This window comes from Octodon degus, unplaced genomic scaffold (genome assembly GCF_000260255.1).
Source record: "Octodon degus isolate 3935 unplaced genomic scaffold, OctDeg1.0 scaffold00150, whole genome shotgun sequence".
Taxonomy (NCBI): domain Eukaryota; kingdom Metazoa; phylum Chordata; class Mammalia; order Rodentia; family Octodontidae; genus Octodon; species Octodon degus.
In genome coordinates this window covers 3,317,791-3,337,136 of record NW_004524726.1, presented here as the reverse complement: position 1 = coordinate 3,337,136, position 19,346 = coordinate 3,317,791, and the positions used below count along the sequence as shown (strand labels likewise).

At 38.5% G+C, this 19,346-nt stretch overlaps 1 pseudogene; it reads left to right on the top strand.

Annotated features, from left to right (window-relative positions):
• The first annotated feature begins 301 nt into the window (after nucleotides 1-301).
• LOC101569291 lies at nucleotides 302-8,596 on the top strand (annotated as a pseudogene).
• Nucleotides 8,597-19,346: the final 10,750 nt, after the last annotated feature.

The following is a 19,346-nucleotide window of genomic DNA, read 5'->3' as shown; positions in this document are numbered from 1 at the left end:
GCAGCCAGAACGAATTATTGGTGCCATGGACTGGAGTGGAGAACTCATGTTCCTCACGAAATGGAAGAACTCTGACGAGGCCGACTTGGTCCCTGCCAAGGAGGTCAACATCAAGTGCCCACAGGTTGTCATCTCCTTTTGTGAGGAGCGGCTGACGTGGCACTCCTATCCTTTGGAGGATGATGACAAAAAAGAAGACAAGAACTGAGTCTCCCAAGGACCAGCCGATCACCTCCAGCTGGGTCCCCAGGGAGTGGAAAGGCATCCTGCTTGCCCTGATACGCACAGGTGGCTTGGGAAGATGTCCTTTGAAGAGTCAGTATCATTTCCATCCCTGCCGCGGCCCGGGTGCTGTCCAGCTGCTCCAGCTGTGCACACCTGCCCTGGGCAGGGAGCAGCCACCGTGGCCACTCCACACTTTGCTGGCCTGCGAAGGGCCTTCTGTGAAGGACAGAACTTGCAGGAGCAGGCGTGTGGGGAGCAGAAAGATACTGTCTTCTTCAAAGAGCATTCTGCAATCCACAGCCTTCTTCCCAATAGTGTTAACACCACATTTTTACAGCGTAGCATGTGTATAGTTTTCAGCTATTCCTGGTGTATTATTTGAGGGGACGGTGGGTGGGATGGAGATGGGTAGGGTCTTTCTGTCGAAAATTTGGGCCCTGAGTAGGATACAATGGCCAGAACAACTAATGTTTTGGTTCTACGTTCAGAATATTTTACCTTCTCAAAAAATGTCATTGGCACCCTAAACAAGGACTGTGAGAGACTGGTTAAGAAGCTGTGAATGCCCAAAACCCCAAGCCAGGGGTCCCTGTGGGTCCTTAACATTGTCCCCAAGGACCGAGCGGCTCCCAAGTTACCAAAGGCATTATGGAGATGGAGGCAGACTGGGGTGGGACCCTCCCTGGTGGTGTCCACAGGCAGACCCTCTTTCTCAGGAGTGCTAATTCTCAATCAGACAGGACTTAGGAAGTTAGGGTAGGACCTGCTTGGCCATCCACACCACAGCAGAAGTGCTGGGGGATTCAGGGCGGTCAGCAGAGTTGGGACCAGTGTGGCCCAGACTCTTAGGGTGGAAAATCAGGGCCTTGGGTTTTGAGCTTGGATCTGAAAACATTAGTGACAGAGTTCAGTCACTGACAGCACAAGTTTCATTGAGTCAGTCAGGGGTTGAGCGATTTCAGAAGCCCTGGTCTCAGGAGATTTAACTTTCACAGTGGGGCAGTGGTTCACTTTAAAACACAAAGTGAATTGTGAAAAAAAAAGTAAGAGTTAACACTGCTACCCAAAATGCTCTGCCTTCGATCATAACATCCAGCAGTTCTTGACACTGTCTTGAGCTACATTGTAAAGTCTTTTTAGGCATGTGTTAGATTTCTGTGAAATTTTTCTTTAAATGTAAAATTCATAATACACTGTTAGTTTTTGTCCTAAAGAAGTATAGATTTATAAAAAAATAATTAATTTCCCCTGGAAGAATACCTTAACATTTATTCAAATGATTGGCATAAATAACCATTTGTACCAAATAACCATTTTTCATTTCATGCATGAGAAAGCTTAGGTTACCAATATTCATGCAAACTTCATCTCTTCCAGTAGTCGAGTAGTAAATGGAGGCAATTTCAGTAATTTCTTATAATGCAGTTAAATTACATTGTTATTTCAGCGTAACTTTATATATTAGCACCTTTAAAGAAATATAGCTATTTCACATTCATAGGTACCTTCTGTTTAGGTTACAAATGGATTCTATAGACTCAGTCTTGGAAATTATAAAGAATTATTAGAAAAATTAGTCATGATATCTGGTACTGGTAAAGATACTTAGATAGCATTTTTCTTATAATAATCATCTTGCTGCTGAAGATATTCTTTAAGGAAAAAAGAAAGAAGCCTTTTCTTAGCCAATTAAATTTTAATCGAACAGTAAGTAATACTAGCTTATTTAAAAAAAAACATTATTTAAAAGGAAAAAAGAAATCCTACTATCTTAAGACATGTTATGGCAAGTCAGTATTTTTAATTTTAACCTTGTCTTGCAGAGCTTGTTGCTTTAGCAAGATGTACAGAGATGTGCTGACAGAAAAGCTGATTGTATGTAAAGATAATTTGTTCTGTAAAAGGATCCTGTGTTGTAAATTGTTAAAGAGAACTGAACTTGAGTTTGGTTCCACTAAAAAACAACAATAACAGCACCAACAACAACTAGGAAATAAAGCGATATAATACATGATACTTTGGAAAGAAACAAATTTCTGAATTATGTGTTAAGATTTAGCCAATCTGAAGTGAATATACTTTGAACTTTGGTGATAATAAGGACCCTACCTTTAGGCTCTTTTATATGTCTAGTAATTTATTTAATAGTGTTATCAATGCCTTTGTTCTTATGGGTAAATGTTTCTACTTGTGAACATTTCTCACAAGAATTCAATTTAATTAGATGTTATACTATTGGATTTTAATTGAATTTTTTTGCTTGAAGTACGGATATCTGAGCATAATCCACTATAAATGTAAAAATCTTGACGTTTTATTTATTAAAGAAATCTGTAGTGGGCATGGTGGCACATACCTGTAATCCCAGCACTCATGAGGCTGAGACAGGAGGATCCTGGCAATTTTGAGACTACCTGGGCTACAAAGTGACCGCAAGCCCAGCCTGAATTGTATGGCGAGAGACCCTATCTTAAAAAAAAAAAAAATCTCTACTGAGTTCTTGCAAATGCTGAGTATTGAGTGTGGCTTTTCTAAGTGATAAAAATATGTTACAGTACTCCCACTTGAAGACTTCACTACCTAATTGTAGGAGAAAGTGCAATAACATGTGAAACAAGTGAAGAACAATGTAAACCAGAAAATAAGTGTCCCCTGACTTGTGGAAGATCCATGAGATGGAAGATCAAGAAGAAAGGATATATTATTTTATTATAGATTATGTTGTGAAATCCTTTTAAAAAGCTTGACTTAAGTTTTGGAGGTTGAATTGAAGTAGATATACATGTAACCTTATTTAGTAAAAGTACACTTTTGTGACTTTGAAGTTATTTGAGGTTAATAAACTAGATAATGGCACTGTAATGAGGAACACATTGACTTAAGAGGCATGAGGCATGAGGCTTGACCACCATAGGTTGAGCAGCTTTCTTACACCGTGCCCTCCCATCACACTTTGCACCCTATAGGTGTTCATTAAAATGCTGTGATAAGCTAGCTCCGTGACAAAATCAGCCTCCCTAACGTGTTAAAAATACACTGTGTTCAACCAGACATTGCTGGTGGATGGACACTGATAACTGAAGGCATCCGGTAGTATTTTCTTGTCTTTGTTTCTGCTTAGCTTTCAAAAAGGTTGCAGGCAATGCAACAATATGGCAGGCAACGTGATAATCTAGTGGAGGTCTTGACATATGACAATTTAGACCCAAAATGTACCTCAGAGTCTCACACATTGTTACTTGAGACTTTGGGAGGTGAATGGATTGTGGAGGCGCTCATCACTGGGTTGACTCACGGTGAGGTCACAGGTTAATGTGCTGCAAAGCTGTGGAGTTTGGTGAGAAAAGATGAGTCGCTGGGGTATGGCCTGGAAAGTTGCTTTCATGTGCCCAGCGTTTCCTTTCTCCCTCTTACTCTTGGCCACCATAGGTTGAGCAGCTTTCTTGCACTGTGCCCTCCCATCACACTTTGCAGCCCATCAGCCATAAGTGCTCTGAAACGGTGACCCAAGATGAGCATCTCCTGTAAGTAGTGTATATCAGGTATTTTTGCCCAATGAGGTGAAAGTGAGTAAGATATTCATCTTAAAGCCACAATTTGCAAATAGTCTAGGGATTCGATTCCTCAATTCGGGTGCAAGAGATCATAAAAAGATTATGGTGGGTACGTCAGTTTGTCTCAGTTCACGGAAGTCCTATCCATGGACTTTCTTTAATCAGGAGCATTTCCTGTTAAGGAAAATGCTCAGCTGTCTTTGAGGTAAGAAAGATTTCAGACCAGGAGGTGACCTACTCCATGCTTCCTCTTCTTTCCTCATAAGATAACGGGTTGACTTATAGGGATTATTATTCTGAAAATCTCTGGTTTTGCCATTTATTGTGTAAATTTTATGAGGTTGCATAACCACTCTGAATGACCATTTTTATGATGGAAAAAAATATATATAGTTTGTTTTATGTTTTGTTACTTAAAAGACCTAAAATATCTTTAGAAGGGTATAGAATCAGCCTATTTTCATTAGATTTTTTTTTTTTTTTGTATTTTTTAGGGAAGGCTAAAAAATCTAGTAGTGAGACCCTGAACACCCTATAGGTGAGAAAAGATGAGTCACTGGGGAATGACCTGGAAGGTTGCTTTCATGTGCCCAGCATTTCCTTTCTTCCTCTTACTCTTGACCACCATAGGTTGAGCAGCTTTCTTACACCGTGCCCTCCCATCACACTTTGCACCCTTTAGGTGTTCAGGGTCTCACTACTAGATTAGACTCATAGTGATCCACCTGTTTATAGCTTCCCAAGAGCTGAGATTACAGGCGTGCACCACCATGACACCATGCCCAGTCTCAGTTGCCTTCTCAGCATGCCCTGGGAGCGGGTCCGGCACAGCAGGCCTGGAGATCAAACCTCTGACCCCTGCGCCTGCGTGCAGGTGCCTTAATCTGCTGAACTATTTGGCTGGCCCTTCATTTAGAAATTTTAATGTTGTATTATATTCCTTTTGAAGACTGTTAGAATTATTCTTGGCTTCATTCCTTCACTAAGTTTAATGGATCATTAAGGTCTATTGCCAAAAAAATTAAAAAGATAATGGGCTTTTAAAAAATGTATTTAGTACAGTGTCTACAGGGTCACACTACAGAGATCGGACTTGTAGTGATGCTTCCTGTTTTTCAGCCTCCCAAGCACTGGGATTACAGGCATGTGCCACCATGCTCAGTCTCAATCACCATCTCAGCACACACTGGGTGCAGGGCCCACACAGCAGGTTGGAGATCGAACCCCTGGCCATTGTGTCTGCCTAAGCAGGCACTTTAATCCGCTGAGCTATCTGGCTGGCTCTGAAAGTGGGCTTTTAATATAAACAAAATAAATGAGTGTCTCTGGGGAATGGGTATATTTCCTTGTGACTGAAATGGGACCAAATGAAGTTAAAAGTGAGGAAAATTATGGATTTTTAGATTCCATAGGAGTCTCGAGGTTAGTCGCAGGAAATTGGTTCAAATAGTCAGTGTATTGATGAATTGAGAAGACTTGGGTGATCCCTACCGGTTACTTGCTTGGTACCTGTTCTGTTAATTAACTGAGAGATTAACTGAGAGAGAGCACTGTCTCAGAATAGGATCCTGGGTCCTCGAGCTTCGGAGGCCTGGAAACGTGATAGAGACAGCCCGCCCCCCTACCTTTTTTTCCCTGGCTTAAAAAAGGTGTAGTCCTGTGTAATCTACACATTTCACTTGCCTAAGTATTCAATTGTTTTCTACCATGAAATTCCTGTTGAAGAATTTTTCAGTGATAACTGACTTACCTAAAATGATTACTTTAGATCTGTAATTTCAGTAACTCATAGATTTTCTTGAGAAAAATGGCTTAATAAATTACCAGATAGAGATTAGGACTACATTTATCCTTCTGTAACTATATATCATCCCAAATGTTATAGAAATACTAAAATTGTTTTTTATAATAAGCTGCCATATGCTATCAGAGGTTGACCAACTTTAAGGAAATAGTTCCTAGCAGGATAGAGTCTAGTGTTGTATGCTAACATTTTTGTGGCTGTACTAGAATCCAAAAGGGTAATTTTTCCTTTTTGATTTTCCTTTACATTTTAACTGACTTCTCCTAATGAGAGTCATATATAAAATAAAAAGATGTAAACAATATAATGGAGTGCTGGACTCTTAGGTAATCTAGTTAGAAAACACGAGGATCATTTCTATTTAATTCTGTTTGTGCAGAAAGTACATATTTTGAACTGGTAATTTCTAGTGTTCTTTTCAATTCTGCTAATTTTAGTTCTGGAACATCCTGTAGTTCAGTTATTGCAACAATAAATCCAGTACAATGCACTTTAAAATAATTTACAAAGTATTGCGAGTTTACAACGGTGGGCATTTATCTTTGTGGCTCATGAGTCTGTGGGGTGGCTGGGGCTCCCCTGGGCTGGATTAGGGATTATAGGCTGGTTCCGTTCTGCTCCACATGTGTGATTTCGCAGTGACTGACTGTTAGGGTCATGATTTTCTTCCCATTCTGGCAGACATGATAGGCGCCAAATCAAGTTGTGTAAGTGCATTTGAAGTCTCTGCTCACATTGCGTTCACTAATGTTTCATTGTGTAAAGCAAATAATATGGTCAAGTCATACTGACTCATGCTCATTAAGGTTTCTGCAAAGTCATACAGCAAAGAGAAAGTTAAGTGTTATTCTTTAGCAAATGAGAGTGAAGAATTGGAACCAAATATCCTCTCACTCTGGATGGAGGATGATGGGTGAAATTGTTCCCTAAGGAGCTGTCTGCTAAACCTAATCATAGTGTTTTCACTGAATTGGACAGAACTGGGTATTGCCTGGGGTGGACTGGGAAATAGCTTAATATGCTTTTTTCCAGAAAAGAGGAACATTTTCTAGTTATCAGAAAAGCCTGTTTCTAAAGCTGAGTGTGTACATGTGTCAGCATATATCTGTGTATGCATGCATGTAACACATATGTATGAAGTCTGACATTAGCCATTATAAATGCTTAGCTAAAACTCTGAATTCATAAATTAAAAAAATTGTCCTATTTCTTAATCCAAGCAGGTTATAGGAAAATGTCTCATCAAAATAATAGCAGAACTGTTCTATTTCAAAAAAAAAAGAAAAAGGAAAAAAGCTCTTTTACTTTTAGGTTATATTATCTGTTAGGTGAGCTTAACTTCTCACCGTGCCGCATTGCAATTATGGGCAATATTACAAATGGTTATCAGCATGTTCCAGAGTGATTCCCAGCCACTACTGGATTTCAGCTTTTCTCAGTTTGATCTTAGTAGGGGGAGAAATTACATCACCTGTGTATATCAATCAATGAAGATTGCATTTAGAGTGCAGAGGTCAGGGATCGCAGGTAGAGGTCATGCTTTTTCACCAGGACATCACCAGTCTTGGCAAAACTTTACCTTGGTGGAGAGGCTTGGAGAGGTGGTAATGGAAGAAGAGTTAGGAACAAATGCTGAACCCAATCATGACTTTTCTGTCAAAACTTTGTGCTGATGTTTCTAGGCCAAGGTCACCATATGACAAGGTTGAACTTTTTTCTGATGTTTTTAGTGTTCTGCTATACTAAATGTTCCTTTGATTAAAGATAGTAAGTCTCTTCTTGCTCATGTGGTAGGTGTTGGGATTATAAAAGGTTTTATATGACCACAAGAAGAAACTCAAACTTGCATGATATGAAGAAGAGGGAGGAGAGGAAATCTTTAGATTTAGACCTTTGAAGTCCAGGCTTAAGGGAGAATTCACTGCTGTAGCAATGACAGAACCCTAGGGAGGAACTGGGAGCTCAGAGAAAGGGGTGAGCTTCCCGTGCAGCCAGCAGTGATCCAGACAAGATAATGAAGGTTGGAGTGAATGGATTTGGCTGTATGGGACGCCTGGTCACCAGAGCTGCTTTTAACTCTGGCACGGTGGATGTTGTGGCTATCAATGATCTTTTCATTGACCTTAACTACATGGTCTACATGTTTCAGTGCGATTCTACACACGGCAAGTTCCATGGCACTGTCAAGGCTGAGAACAGGAAGCTCATCATCAATGGAAAGGCCATCACCATCTTCCAAGAGTGAGATCTTACCAACATCAAGTGGGGTGATGCTGGAACTGAGTATGTGGTGGAGTCCACTGGTGTCTTCCCCACCATGGAGAAGGCCAGGGCTCACCAGAAGGGTGGTGCCAAAAGGGTCATCATCTCTGCCCCTTTCTGAGATGCCCCCATGTTTGTGATGGTTATGAATTACAAGAAGTTCAACAACTCCCTCAAGATCCTCAGCAATGCTTCCTGTACCACCAACTGCTTAGCCCCACTGGCCAAGTTCATCCATGACAACTTCAGCACTGTGGAGAGACTCATGACCATAGTCCATGTCATCACTGCCACCCAGAAGACTGTGGACGGCCCCTCTGGGAGGCTGTGGCATGATGGCCATGGGGCTGCCCAGAACATCATCCCTGCATCAGCTGGCACTGCCAAGGCTATGGGCAAGGTCATCCTGGAGCTGATTGGGAAGATCACAGGCATGGCCTTATGTGTGCCCACTTCCCACGTGTCAGTGGTGGATCTGACCTGCCGCCTGGAGAAAGTGGCTAAATATGACAACATCAAGAAGGTGGTGAAACAGGCATCAGGTAGTCCCCTCAGAGGCATCTTGGGATACACTGAGGACCAGGTTGTGTCTTACAACTTCAACAGTGACACCCACTCTTCCACCTTTGCTGCTGGGGCTGGCATCACCCTGAATGACCACTTTGTGAAGCTCATTTCCTGGTATGAAAATGAGTTTGGCTACAGCAACAGGGTGGTGGACCTCATGGTCCATATGGCCTCCAAGGAATAAGTGACCCCCATCACAACCCAGTGAGACCAGAGGGATGGAGATACCACACTATAGAAGTCATTGCCCTACTCAGTCCCAACACTGAGAATCTCCCTCTCACAAGCTTCCATCCCAGGCCCCCTAGAAGGGGAGGGGCCTTGGGATCCGTGGCTTGCTGCCCTTGAACACCATCAATAAAGCCCACTGTACCAAAAGAAAAAAAAAGGAGCAAAACTTTGTGAATTTCAAGCCACAAACACAATGCAGTTGTAGAATGTGTCACTGTGTCTTCAGTATTACAGAACCATTCATAAGATAAGTACACAGCAGATGATGCCTGCCTTAGAAGGCCTAGGATTTCAGTGGAACAGGCATCTTAGTTTCTGGGTCCTGACTATGTTCTCTTGAATCCTTGAGCATTTCATTCTGCTTGCATAGGCAATATTGAAGAGCTCCATTATTTTGAATCTAAGACTGACTCCTGAAATAACCTTAATTATCTGTGCTCATTTCATAAGCCCAGGCATGATCCTGTGGTTTTTACTCACATGGAAGATGCTCCAAGGATGGCTTTCTGGAGGCTCACAAGACAGAACTTCATTATTTTTTTCCAAATATTTCCATAATGTATCTGAGGCAGCTTGAAAATAAAAACCAATATCAATGAGAAGAAATTATAGGAAGAGAGATTTTAACTAATATAAACTGTTTTCCTTGTTTTAGGGGCAGCCTAACAATGAGATTGTTGAGAACAATTAGTTGCCATTAGACTACTTTTCATACTGAACTGGACAACATTATTCACTGAGATTGAACCTTAAATTAATTTTCCTGAGATTTCCCTGACAGGAGAAAACATTTATCTCAGAATTCAGGTCATAAATGTCTGAAACACGTGTTTCCTCTAGTTCTGGCTACCAGGACCCTGATTGGGTCTTCTTTTCTCAGGAAAGCCTGCCCAGAACTTCAAGCTCTCAGACTCTGAATTAATGCAATACAGGCCCTAAATTCCTTCTTGGAGGTCTGCAGCAGCATGGTAGAGCGGAAGGGTGTGCACTGGGTGTTAGACAAGAGGTATCATACAACCATTCTGGAAACCCACAGGCTGGGCTCCTCAATGTCACTTCTTGTCCTAAATATGTATAACTGGGGTTGAAGATGACTTAAGGAGGGAAAAAACAGGTTTTTGTCTCTTTGTATTTTGTGAACACTAATGTATCTGTTTTCTAACACTTATGTCATTCAAAAGAATTCAATGTATTAAGACTCAAAGCTGGGCTGGTGAGATAGCTCAGCAGACTAAGTGCCTACATAAGCAACAGCATGGACCAGGGTTCTATCCCTGGCACAACTGGCCACACCATCCCCTCCCTGGGCACACTGAGCAAGCCACCGAGTCTTGGCATGGTGGTATATGACTGTAATCCCAGCACTGGGGAGGCTGTACCAAATACACACACACACACACACACACACACACACACACACACACACAGACCCAAAATCTGCCTTATTTTCTTAGATACACAACTTTCTAAAGGATCTTCCTTACTCTAATCATCTAATTGTTACCAGTCCCTTATCCTGCTGTACTTAGAAATATTCTTCAAAAATTGAAATTTTACTTTTGAATATCTGTTTAAAAGTTTTGGTAGTTTTCTTTAAGCATAAATTTCTCACCATAAGTTATAAGACTACCCAACAATCTCTTCTTGTTTAACCTCCTTCTATTGCAGTCTGCCAAAACATACTAAATTTATATAGCTCCCTGAAAAAGCTATATCATTTCTCAATCTGGGTCCCCTTATACAACTTTGTCATATCATGTTATATTCCATTCCTACCTTCAAGCTGTCATCTTAAAAAGCATTGTTTTTGGATCCAAGAGGAACCATCTATCTTTGGATCCATATTTCTTCTTTTCTGGGCATATTTATTACAGGCTTTCTGAGGCGAGGGCCTGGATGTGCCTTGTGATGCAAGCATCCCAGCATGTAGTGTAGGATCTGGCACATGGAATGCAAAATTGATCTAAGTTCTGAGATTTATTGGTCTTATTACTGTGGGCAAAATACTTGACATTTCTAAATATAATCTCTTTATAGCTAAAAATAAGTCTTACATGAAGTGATCTCTAAGTTTCATCTCTACAATCCTATAATAGTTATTGTTACTATAATTATAGCATTTATGCATTTAAGATACCATAAACTTTCAATTTGCAAAGACATATTATTGAAATTAATTTCTATCCTAAGTACTCACTGCATCTGATGCATAATAATACTATGTACATCACACTCACAATGATGCATCATACTATGTGCGCCACACTCACCGTAGGTTCCTTTCTAAATATGCTATATGTGTCAACTCATGTAATCCTCATAGTAGCATTAATAAATCACTATTATTTCATCCAATATACATATGAAGAAACAGGCACAGAGAGGTAAGATAATTTTCCAAAAGTCACAAATCCTAGGCAAAACTAGAATTTGATTTTCTTCCAATCAGACTTCTAAACAATATTTGATAGCACATCCACCATGGTTCAGAAAACTTCATTTAGCCATTTTCAGGTTAACTTAGTGGAAGAAGTTCATTAATCATTTAAGTTTAAATTTGGTCAAAGTGAGAGAACTCAAATTCATAATTTTAGGAAAGAGAGAGTATGTTCTTTTTAGAAATGATTTACATCCCTAGTGGAATCAGGGTCATTTGCATGCCTTTTTTTGTGGAGCCTTTGTATAGTGTCTTCCTGATCTTATTTCTGACAGGAGGACCCAAACTATACTTTCCAAGGAGTCTATGAGACTTTCTTTGGACCAGAGTTCACTTTTACAGCCCTTTGAGGTGTTCTCTGGTGCTCTAAGATTCAAAGTAGGCAGTGTATATGAAGCAATGTAGTTCATATACATTTCTACTCCTGACTTTTGTGAGGGCTTAAGTAGCTTTGAAAGCCTTCCTAAGATTGATATAGCAATGAAGATGCAAGTCAGGTACCTGGTACAATCCAAATGTACCAAAATATTAATATTAAGGAAGTCTCAACAATTCTACCTTGTGTATGACTGCATTCAAGACTATAAACTCCCTAGGCACATCCTATCAAATTCAATTCACTTCCTTTTGAATCTGTTCCTTCTGTCCTGAGTGGAGCCTGCAATTTGGAAAAGAGTGCTGTGACAGTGGGTTTAACCTCATCACAAATTCTCGGAAAAAAAAATTTTTTTTTGTGGTACTGGGGATTAAACTCAGGACTTTGCACTTCCCAGGCAAGCACTTATTCTATTGAGCTATCTCCCTGGCCCCTCTCATAATATTTTTGTCTAACACTTTTATGTTGATTTTGAACTTGAGAAAAAAAATTAGGCTCTTGAAAATTTAAGAGTGGGTCTTTTTAGCTGCTTATGATAATGTTGGCTTTTGATTTACTACTTTTGTAATTCATAATTAAAAGTATGGATTGTAAAAATAATAGCTTTCTAAGTCGTAAGACGCTACTAATGGAATGCTGTGCTTTCAATTAATCTCAGTATCAGATACAGATGACGATTTTTTGTATCATCTAGAAATAACTACCTATGTCAGTCCAAAAGTAGTTCTGAGTACTTGGTGTGGATACTGCTAGAATATTGGAGGACAAGGTACTGCCATAACTTCTTACATACTTCTTAGTTATCAGAGCCTACACCAACATGGTAAAATCAAACCATTACCTGGATGCACAGTGACAGCTTTGTGTGACGCTCAAAGTAGAAATGAAAATATATTTTAAGTATCAAAGTAGGCAGATTATACAATGCAGACTAGCTCATATACAGAGAAGCCTGAGGCTGAAAAGAACAAAATATCTGATCTCTAAAGTGATATAATCTTATGTGTTTGGCAATGACTCCAGTCTATGAAGGATGGAACTTGAAGAAAAATGAGCAAGTCAGTTACAAATCAATATGCAAGATAGCAAGTGCATTAGTCAGAATCCCTGGTAGCTTGGGGCTCTAGGAAAAGAGTCACACGCTAGAGATAAGCAATGCAAACGAACAATAAAGCCAGGCCTATTTGCCTAATATACTGATCTAAAGACAAGAGAATTGAAGTCCAAGGTTATATAAAGACAGTCAGACTTTAGAAAATACAACAATCCAAAAGAGACAAATGTACAGATCATAAATGTTGACTTACATCTAGCATATGTGCATACTTGTGTGTCCAAAGGACAAACATTTTTTTCAAACCAAAGAATGTCATACAGTAATAACTTTATTTTTGAAACATTAAGTCAAAGTGATCTGCATTCATCCACTGGGAAATGAAAATAGAATTTGTCAACTATTCATGAATAGGACATAAATCTTTGTGCCACCTACATGGCAATGATGTACTGTGCCATGTCAAGTAACAACATCTGGTGATAGGAAGATGTAAATAGAAAGCTAGACAAAGCAGAAATGAAACTCTTATGGGCATCTAAGTATAAAACTTGGGAAATGGAAGTGAGCTATGAACTTTATTGTAATATGGCTGATATTCTATTTATTGCATTGTAAAATAAAATTTGGAGTATAGGTTTGCAATTATGCAAAGTTAAAAACACTAGATTGCTTTTTAAGAAGAGACACAAGAACTTCTTTAAGATAACACATAAATAAGCTCTATTGAAAATTGTTTATGAAAAACAGCGATGACTAGCCAAAGCATCTAAGTGACAAGATATTCTATTTCTTGATAACTATTTTTTTTTCGGAACCAGGGATTGAACTCAGGCCCTTGTGCTTGCCAGGGAAGGGATTATTCCACTGAGCCATCTCCCCAGCCCTTTGATACCTATTTGTAAAATAAGTACTAAGATTATGTAACTTTCATAACACTTGTGGGTGTATTATCCATATTCTTCGTACAGGAAAGTTGTGATTCTTAAATCTCAAAACATCCTGTACCTTTCACAAAAGTGCATATTTCCTGAAATATTTTCTGTTGCTGATGACAGAGAAAAATAAAGTCTATATGTCATATATTCATTTGGTACTGCTCACTCTGTCCACAATATATGTGGATAAAAGGCAAAGCACACATTTATTCAATTTCGTCAGTCAGAGAACACTTGCTGGGAAGGAACAGACTGATTAGAGCAGATTAAAACAAACAGCGTATTAAGGGCAGCCCTATCTTGTCATCCTCACATTTATTTTGCATTCTGCATTGAAAGTAAATGCGGACAAATTGCCGTAATGGTGAGAAGGGCAGTGTGTTCTACTGTTTAGGCCATCAACATCAGAGACTGCACAGTCACTCTGCCACTTGAAGCAAGCTGCTTCATGCTACAGAGCTGGCTTCCTTTGCTATTAGCCACTAGCACTGCAGACTAGTCCAACATAAATGCTCCTGGTGGTACAGTTAGATTAAAAATAATAACTGGCCCAAGGACATGCACACAAGGCCCAGATCTGCTTCTTGTTAGTCACTTAGTATGTCAGAGCTGTAGCTATTTGAAATTAAAATCCTGGTATTAGGTTTTCATTTGATTGGAACATTCTATTAAGTGCGTAAAACGTTGGCTATTGCTGCTGCCTTGAAGGCTCCCAAATGACCTTGATTTTGCGTTAGCTTTCATTAATTCCACCTTATGCTTCTATGGATTTCAGTGACCTTCTTTTAAGTTGATCTTGACATGCCCTCTCCATTCAGTGAAGTACTATTAAGAGCTTTATTTTCCTAGCCTTGGTTATGTAGCAGTGGGTTGGGATCTTAACAGTTCCACTGAACCTAAAACCTGATGATCTTTACTATATTTTATAGCACCATTAAAGATTATATTCTTGGCCTCTGATAAGCGGGACTTTAAAGAAATTTTATGGTCAAATCAACGACTGACATTTATTACATTCTTTCCTTCCTTGGTTTTCTACGGAATAATTCAGAAACAAAGTCATGAAATACAAATGCATTATACTGTACCCACTATTGGAAAGGAAGAAATCAAGAATATGCTTAACTCTCCATATGCCTTTGGAAAAATGCTGTGCTCCATGAGGTGCTGTCCATCACTCTCCCCTTTCTGTAGTACACTGTTTTCTGGAGCATGGCTGTTTCCTTCTTGCCTCTCTGACTGTGTTTCACAGCTCTCTCTTTAACAGTAGAATGTCAAGATCCACAAATAAAGATGTGGAAATTACAAAGGAATATTCTTCTCCAATTTATTGTTTTTTATGAGCAGAATATATTTATTGAGAGAAAGAAAACTCCTGTTCAAGAGAGGGACAGGAAGGGGGCCCGAGAGGGTAGTTCCCCGTCCAATTTATTGTTAATAGAACCTTTCTTAAGGAGACTAAATCTCCTTAAACTGAGGACAGAATATGAGACTTCTTGGAATCTGGATATTATGTACAAAACTGTATTTGGTGTGAGTCTATGGAGGTGTATCTATACATTTTTTTCTGTAAAAAAATCATTTATTCTTTCATTCTAAAAATGATTGAATCTCTAGTATATGTCTTTACTTTTCTAGGCACTGTACACAGATCAGTGACAAGACAGATCTCCTTTTTGATGGCCCTAGCATTCTAGTAAAAGATATGGCTTCTCTCCGATATTCAAAGAGATGTGTCCTTTGCTTTTATCCTAGAGTAAATACTGTGGTTTTATACTATCATGTCTATTTAAAGCTACTTACAGGGCTGGGGAGATAGCTCAGTAGAATAAGTGCTTGCCTGGCAAGCACAAGGTCCTGAGTTCAATCCCTGGTACTGCAAAATAAATAAGATTTTTTTTTTTTGCTCCCAATGCCTTCAGGGCAGGTTTGGCTGGCTTGAGTTGTGGGGATCGAACCACAGCAACCTGAGCCTGACTGCTTTGTTGAAGCAGCTGCTGAAAGAACTGAGCTAAGGGGCCAGACCCAAAATAAATAGATAAATAAATAAATAAATACATAGATAAAACTACTTACAAATACTGAAGAATGACTAACAGAGCAATTTTTTTAAGGATGTGACTTGAATGCATATTTTTAGGCTAAAGTGCACTCATGGTTCAAGGTAGATTTTTAGTACATAAACCATTTTAGAAGGATCAGTAAATCAATAGGCCTAAAACAGAATTTAACTTGGTCATTCTTCTGTAGGTTCTCCAGAATGCACATGCATATTAGGTAGATGTGTATGTGTGTTCATATGTGTATTTATTTCTTTATGAGAATTGCCTCAAGCATACAGAGGCTAGTGAATACAAAATGTGTAGTGTTGGTGTCCTGGTTTATGTCCTAATCCCGGCGCTCCACCATAGGAACAGAAAGAGCAGGAGGAAGGCTTTGCAGTGGGATTCTGGTATACTAGAGGGAAAGTCGCACTTCTGCTCCATTCAGGCACCCAGACCATTAGATGAAGCCTACTCACACTGTGCATGACAATATGCTCAGCCTACTGATTTAAATTTTAATCTCACCAAAAACATTCTCACAGAAACTCCCCCAAACAATTACTTAACTAAATATTTGGAACCTTCATGGCCCAGTCAATTTAAAACATAAAATTAAGGATCACACTTACAAATATATTCTTTAAAGGTAGATCCAAGTTTCGTGAGGCTTAAAGTTTATTCAAGCACTGAGGGCCCTCTCAACACATTTATTGAGCTCTATACAATAAATATGTATGTCCCTCTTACCACAGTTAGACAGCTGTATTTCCTGACTTTAAAAAGTCAGATCATGACTGCAATACTTTTTACTTCCTAAAAAAGTTGTAGATTTAGTATAGGGGAGGCAGTATGATAAAACTCCAAGTATTAATGGCAATACCAAAAATATGGTCACATCATTGTGCTAAAAATAACATAGAATTATTACGTGGAAAGGAGGCACATGAACTGCAAGGCATGAGAGTCCTCAGTGCTAATAGTATCTGGCTCCCTTTAAATGTGGTCCCACTTGCTATACTTTCAGGTACTTGAGGTCAAGCTTGTCCAAAAATATTAGGTAGAAAATTCTCAGCTGAAATTCAAGTAGTGTTTCATAGCATGTTTTTAAAAAGAACGTTAAACCTAAAATTTATAATTTGGCAAAAATTTAAAAATTCATTGGTTTCAAATATTGATGGTTGGTGGTCATTGGTAATGGTTTTGACAGGTATTTGTGTAAGTTTTTAGCATATGAGAGCCCTGAATTACAAGGAGGTATCATAAAACCATTCTTATAAAATCTGTGCTTTTGAATTTTGACTACTGAGAAGAAAATGTGTTTTGTATAATTTTCTACAGAAAAAGTTTTTGTTTTAATTATAATTAATTGCAAATATTATAATTTCAGAGTCTTCCTCCTTAAAATGGGAAAATTAATTTTCAGCTTTTAGTAGCTTATCTGGTAAGAAAATGAAAGTTTATTATAGGTGTATATGTATATGGAAAAAAATCACAGGATATACGTGGTTTTACACGGCTTCAAGGAGCTGCTTAAAGTATGTCTCCCATGGATAGAAGGTCTTCAAATGGATCCTCCATTAGTGAGGCAGGAAAAAAGGGACAGGGATATAGCACAGCAGCACAACACCTGTTTGGCAAACCCAAGGTCCTGTGTTTGAGTCCTGGTACCAAAAAACAAAACAAAAACAATAACCAAAAAGAAAACAAAACCAAGGGAGAACCATTCTGCTATAGTTTTCACTTAGCAATGAGCTGCGAAATCCGCTGACTCAACAATGATTAACAACAATCAACACTGTGTTATGTTTATATAGCTGTGCTTTCAGTCATTCATCTTCTTACATCATTGACACATCATTTCAAATTCACAAATGAAATGAAAATGTCAAGATCACACAACAAATATGAAAGCCTAGTGTCTTTTGAGGACATCTTAAAATTTACTTATTTATTTATTTTTACCATTATAAGATATATTTATTATTTTTCTGACCCAAGTGCAATAATTTTTAAATCTTCTTAAACAAATAACTATGAAAAAAGTTAAAATTAAGCTTAAAAATCATTTTCGTATCACCGTGTGCGTCAGCTACACTGTCTGCAAAGCCTCACTGAACCGCTCACCGACCTGCCTCATCTCCGCACCACCCTTGCGTTTCCGTGCCACAGACTACTGAAGACCAGCTGCCCGGGCATCCCACGGCAGCGCGGAGCAGTGACGGCAGGGAAGTCCGTGGCCCTGCCTCTCTTGCATCGTGTCTGCAGTGAGAGACGAATCCCAAAGGGGAGGACAGGCCAGCGTTGTGTGCCACTGAATAAACATAGCCTAGGGTAGCGGGCTGCTGCGCTGAGATTACGGCATAAACTTGAGTCATGAGGCTGACAGCAGAAACTGTGCAGGAGGATTTTCTTTAACTTGCTTCCCTGTCAGTCTAGCAGAGAGAAAACCTGGAAAGAAGATACTTACAGATCTAAAAGAAGGCTTTGAAAAATGCTTTTAAAAAAGAGATCCTAACTAGTGAGTACACTTATGTATTGCTAAGCAATAGTTAGCATTTGATCATTTAGGGCTTTGTGGCTAGAACACAATATTTATACATAGTGCTTTTTTTTGTTTGTTTGTTTGCCACAGACTCTCACCCGGTAATTCAGGCTGACTTTGAACTCACTATGGAGCCCAGATTGGGCTTAAACTCAGAGCAGGCTCTCTCAGCCTCCCAAGTGCTGGGGTTGCAGGCATGTCCCACGATGCACAGCCACAAAATGATTTTTACTAAGTCATAGCACATGTGTTTTGATTTTCATCCTTGCTATGTATTTGTGAGTAGTATGCCTACCAAATGTAAAAAAATAGAAAGAAAAAAAGGGAAAATTTCGTTTTAGAGGAATGAGGTATTGCTATATTAGCTGTGAAATTAAATATCTATTTGGAATTAGAAAGAGAGTCTTAACAAAATTTTTAAAAGTTTGTATTTTCATAAACATCTTCCAAATCAGAAAACAACAATCTTTCAATTATTGACTAGATTTTTAAAATACTTTCTTCTACATTTCTTAGCTGTATGCTCCTTAGTATCTTCTTTATAAAATTATGCTATTGTATCTATTTTTTACTGGATAAGATATTTAATATAGTACTTATGTTAGGTCTCTGTAAGCATTTAAATTCTTTTTAAGCTCAATTACCACATATTTGTCATATATATTGATCATATTCATCATAGGATATTTGTACCTGGGTGTATCTTAATTTTTCTTTTTGTTTGCATTCACCTCCTTTCCCTTCATTCACCTCCTTTCTCTCATTTTTGAACAGAGAAAATAAAAGATAATGCAGTCTTTTATATTTGAAGATTTCAATTTTACGTAGAAAATCATATGAAGTTTTAAGGTTGTTGACTAATTTTTTAATTTTCTTAAAGTCCTTTACATGTGAACCATATAACTTATATGTGAGCCTTACAACTTCATAATAGCTTAAATTTTCTGATGCAGTGATTAATTTTAAATATTTGAATTGGTAACACATTAGCTGACTTTTTTGTCCATATTATTTTAATATTTAATCCTGACTTTCATGCTATCTTTTCAATAGTAGTATGTCATGACAAATCAGAAATAAATTTAAATGTTTACCCCATGTGTGTCACTATTTTTCATAAATTTATCAAGTAAAATCTATTTGTTACTTTTGGCTGCACTTTACTTTTCATTTTAATGAATTATGTTTCAAATATGATCTGTTTGGAATTTTTTAGAAGACATTTTTCAATGATAGAATAATTTATATTATTCTTCAATTTAATTAATAATGTTCATCTCTTTTGTTCAATATTCCCTTTTCAACTTGAAT